The 5,371-nt window shown below is 33.4% G+C and overlaps 1 long non-coding RNA gene across 3 annotated transcripts; it reads right to left on the reverse strand.

Moving 5' to 3' along the window:
* Window positions 1–412: 412 nt before the first annotated feature.
* On the reverse strand, window positions 413–3,888 carry LOC110789114 (uncharacterized). 3 transcript variants are annotated; one of them, XR_008919608.1, is made up of 5 exons: window positions 3,595–3,888; window positions 3,352–3,446; window positions 2,495–2,828; window positions 2,234–2,330; window positions 413–808 (listed from the first exon to the last, which is right to left on the reverse strand). It is a non-coding gene; the product is annotated as an uncharacterized lncRNA (long non-coding RNA). The 3 variants fall into 3 exon arrangements; XR_008919610.1 differs by having other exon boundaries at window positions 1,445–2,330; XR_008919609.1 differs by having other exon boundaries at window positions 413–1,358; window positions 1,445–2,330.
* Between the last annotated feature and the right edge of the window lie 1,483 nt (window positions 3,889–5,371).

Raw genomic sequence — 5,371 nt, forward strand, 5'->3', positions numbered from 1 at the left:
GGCTTGATTTTTAACAATCCAACTTCAAGGGGAGCCAAACACTAGGTTCGCACTAATGACATTAATCGGTTTGAACTTTGAAAAATCGAAATTCAATCATGCAAAATGTGTAAAAATGCCCCTACGGGTTATAACGTTGAATTTCGATGGAGTCGCCACCAAACAAATTTCAGGGTCCGGGTTGGAAAGACCATGACTCGAGATAAGTCATAGGACTTGAAAATGAATAGAGATTCGAGTAAGGGAACTAGACACTTATTTAGAAAGATTTAGCAAGTTAAATTTATTCAAGACAAGGATCGTTTTCGTACATGAAATTCTAATCATAACCCTATGTTTAGGTAGGTTTGGCATGCATTTTAAAACATAAAGTTTACAAATTTGTACGTGATCACTTTGCTTTAAGTAAAACTAGTCTTATATGCACGCGATGCGTGCGGGAGTATATATATAAATCTTAGATAATAAAAAAAATTAAAATTATGTTATAACAATTAATCACCACAACTAATAAGCAAGAAAAAATGTATATAAAGTTCAAAAAATTTCCTATGACAATATTGGTATATAAATTTTCTCTGCTTCCAAGAGTTTATTCTCGCATATGATATGTTTTCTTCAATTGCATAAATCATCCATCCCTAGCATTTTCTTCCAATCTTGCGCTGCTGCTGTCTATCTTTGGCTTTCGGCTGAACCATTTTCGATTTCACGTCATCATAATCAAATACGGAAGGGTCTAGTTCCGGAGGTTTGAGATTTGCAGAGCATCCCGACCAGCATACCACTGCAATGTAGCTTATTTTTTCTGAAAAAAACAACAAAAGCTTAAACCCTGCATAACCAGAGCAATAATACCCCAAATATACCAATTAGTACAAAAATCAACCCCTAGCTTCGAAATGCAGATTCCATTTTACACCCAACTATTCAAAATCAAGATATCACCACAATTAACAACAAAAAGTCCCACATAAAAGATATCAAATTCAATTAAAACTACAACAGCCCAAAATCCAAATTTAACAGATCTAACAACCTAACAAATGCTAACCCCTAACTAACAAAAACAAAATAAACGCCAATGACTAAATCCAACACATATATGCTGCAAGAAAGCCAGGGATGGTCATAACGTTTAGCATAATATACAATATTCAACAGAGTATCAATACAATTAATCACAAATTAGAATGAATTCAGATTAAAACATGTGAGAATTTATAATGAGCGTGAACAGAATTAATGGTACCAAACTTCAGACAAAAGGATACTCCAGAATAATAGTCAATTGAAGGGATTAACCGAGCCCACTCTTTGCTCACTTTCACTTTTGGACTCTAGAGTATCTCCTGCACCTAGATGAAAAAGATTGCTAAAAACATACAGCTTAGAACCACATACCTCAACATTAATTATGTTAATGTAAGGTCAAGATCATCACCTATACACAACAGGAAATTTGGTGGCTTCCCGTCACTTGTCAATTCTAAAAGCATCTCTATCACCAATTCTTTGCTAACTCCCTGCACGTTTCACTGTCCACTCTTTGCATACAGACACTGTAATGTTCTAAAATTTCCCTAGAATTGAGTACACTACTGATAGCTTGAGTCACAAACAACAATCCAATAATCAATATATCACATACTACATCCTTGTAATTTTGGTTTAACATTCATCCACACATGACTATCATTTACAACTTCAAGAAAGTAATCCTCCTATATTTTCTATACATTGTCATCACTTCTAAAATCAGCAAATTAAGTAACAGCATTTCCCGATTTCAGTTCATGATTGATTGCTTCAAACATAAACTCGTGACAATAATCTCAAACTAATTATTCCAAATACCTATTTTGAAATTTAGAGTATCTTAAATACACCTCTGCAATGCTCAAAATAATTTTACAGAGGTATATCTTAAATACACCTCTATAATACTCAAAATAACAGAAATTTTGAGTATAACTCAGGTTAGATATATTTTAAATACACCTCTGCAATACTCAAAATAACATAAATTTTGAGTATCTTAAATACCTAATTATCGAATTGGGGATTTCCCAAGATAGAGATTAGAGAATTTTGATTGACCTTTAAAGGGAGGAGAGAGAACTGAATATATTAACTAAAATCAATATTAACCTAGCTCTAAACATTCAAAATAATCTAATTAACAACATAAAACAATCAAATAGTAACTACAGCAAAATCAAAATTGAGTTACCCAGGATCATGATTCAACATATCACAGATCTCGATATTCATAGACCAATCAGGTCCTTCAGAGAAGTTTAACAACAACAGCTGGAAGAATTACGTGCCTGAAAATAATCACAAAACGAAAATAAATTATCAACACCTAATTAAAAATCCTAATTCTTATCAAAACAGAAAAAAATAAAAAATTCCCCAAATATTTTATTTTTCAAATTCAAAATCCATACCTATGCTAGATTTTAAACTGAAATTATGTAAGATGTCATACCATTTGAGTTTTGCTGATAAATCTAATCCCCTTGAGAGCTCTGTGCGCGCCAGACCGAGTTCGAATGAGTTGTGCCAACTTTTTCGACGATTCCTCACCGCAATCGCCATGTCAACCACTGCGCCAAACTGAGATCAATTACAAAAATGGAAGGAAAAGTAGAGGAACCCAACAAATCAATCAGCTAATAAATTCCAATAAATCGATTATTTATAACCCAACTTTGTGGCTTTTAAAGAAGTTAATACAAATCTGACCCGGCGCTGCTGTCTATCTTCGACTTTCTGCTGAACCATTTTCGATTTCATATCATCATAATCACCATCATCTCAACCTACAAACAAATGAGACACTTTTCACCATTAAATTCCCACTCCTAAATTCTAATGGCAGAAGGAATCAACAACTTGATAGATTTTAATTCTTTTCCTTAAAATCAAAACACATCATACTAATTTCAGTCCTGAACAATCATATTCAAATGCCTTTTCAGCATCAAACTTCAAGAATTAAATTCCCACTCCTAAATTCTAATGGCAGAAGGAATCAGCAGCTTGATAGTATTTAATTCTTTTCCTTAAAATCAAAACACATCATACTAATTTCAATCCTGAACAATCATATTCAAATGCCTTTTCAGCTACAAAAGGCAAGAAACTTGATGCAATTGCTACTTCCCAGAAAAGAAAAATCGAATTTCTTTAAATATTAAAGTCCTACCAATTTCACATTGCTAATTCAAATAATTCTAACAATTTCAAGAACAATCCCACTGGAAAAAAAGACAAAGTTCCAATTTTTTTAACAATTACCGCTGTCGCCAAACCCGAAGAAATTAAGAGAGGGAGGGAGCTTACCTCTTTGAAAGCGAGAAATATAGGGTACGTTCTTGCGATGAAGTCTGGGCTAGGTCGGCGGACCGGATAAACACTCCAATTGAACTCGAATCCAACTGAAAATTGAAGAAAATACTTGTAAATCCGCTAATTTCTAGATCTTCAACAAAATCTTGAATTTGAAAGAACATTAAATAACAAAATCTGAGAAATTGAAAATAAAAATAAAAATAATAAAAAACGAATTGACAATCCTTTCAAAACCTTTCTCGCGCAGAAAGTTCCTTAAAACCCTTTCAAAACCGTACAATGTTCCCCTGGATGATCAAATAACAGCCCCAATTCAGCCTTTTGAACCAAATGTTGAGATTCCTTTCGATTCCAAAGTTGAACAATCGGGTTGTGTCTTTGTAGAAGAATCAAAAGAATATGGTTTGAGACAATTAGAAATTGTTAGGAATTTAGCGGCTCAAATTTGGTGGAAGAGGATTAGAGGAAGAAGATCAAAGAGGGACGAAGGAGAAAACTGGAGGAAGGAGAGAGAAAACGGGGAGGGGAGAAGGGTTAGGGTAGTTTAGGGCTAAATGATGCTCAGCACGATACAACTAAAGGAGGGTGTTTTGGTATTTTTGGCTGGGGACACGAAAAGTGTTATTACCATTAAGCCCTCAGCCGTTCCTTTATATAATAGAGATTAAAGGAATCTAGTCGGGTTGTCCAAGAATTATATTTGTTCAGCGTGATTGGAACTTTGTATATTGTTGATTTAGCATGTTAGGTGATGAAAGCAATAAAAAATAAAGCAAAGCATCACATTAGAAATAACTGGTGCAATAAGTAAAGTTATAAACCACCTAGAGTGGACTAGGTGTAACCAAATTCAATGAATAATAAAGGTTCAAAATTGAAGCGTCTAATATTGAAGCAAGCAATTAAATAAGCATGTGAAATCATTAAATAATTGAAATTGTAATACTAGAAATTGAAGGTGCGATGTTGGAAATCCAAACGAGAAACACTTGATCAAGTATGACTTGGTTTCCCATGGAATAAACTTTGAAAGAATCTAACTTTAAAATGAGGTTGCTCATTAAAAAGTATTATCAATTTTGAACTTGAATATTAAATTGAACTTGAATATTGGACTTAAATATTCAACTTGAGTATTGAAATTAGGAGACCAGATTCTTAAAGATTAGAACTTTTATGCTAAAATATATCACCTTTAATATGCTCGAAGACTTGAACTAGTTCTAATTTAAAGAGAGTTTTCTATAATTTAAACATCATTGAACTTTGAGTATTGAAATTGAATATTGAACATGAAACTTTGATGTCAATGTGTTCTAGTTTGAAGAAGGAATTGCAATTCTTGAAACATCCTTGAACATTAATAAAGCTAGGGTTTTTGTAAAACTTGTATGATGATTGTTGTAAAGAGTATTTTAAGAATGAAAACCTCATTTACTAATCATTATTTTGGAAAATAAACCTTAACTATTAGAACTTTGAACTTGAAATGGAGTATAAAAGATCATTTAAGGGGGATTCAAGTATGAAACCCCTTAAAGATAACTCCTTTTGTACAAATTAGTTTAAGTAAGTTATGTACTCACTAAACATCATAGGATTAATTGCAATTAGAAGATTAAAGCATGGAAATATAGAGATTTTGGGCTTCAAATTACCTAGTTTTTCTATGATGGTGCTTCCAAGATGTTTCTCCAATTGCTTTGATTTTTAGTACTTCAAGATTTTAGGAAATTTGTATTTTTAGGAGAGTTGTATATTGAGAGAATAATTTTTTCTTTACGACGTTATGTCTTTTTTCTCATTTTCTCTCTCCTCGTTTGTGTAAAAATGGGTGTTTATATAGGAAAAGAGGTCGGAAACTACCAGCGTGGCCAGCGCCTAGCGCCTAGCGCAATGCCCCTTCGGCGCTAAGCGCCATGCCTACTGTCAGAAAGGACGCTGACGGTTGACCTCTCTGCGCGTTGATGGCCCTAAAGGACAACCGTCCTTTCTTGTGTGTATTTGGATT

The sequence above is a fragment of the Spinacia oleracea genome, chromosome 4 (assembly GCF_020520425.1).
Source record: "Spinacia oleracea cultivar Varoflay chromosome 4, BTI_SOV_V1, whole genome shotgun sequence".
NCBI classification, from domain to species: domain Eukaryota; kingdom Viridiplantae; phylum Streptophyta; class Magnoliopsida; order Caryophyllales; family Amaranthaceae; genus Spinacia; species Spinacia oleracea.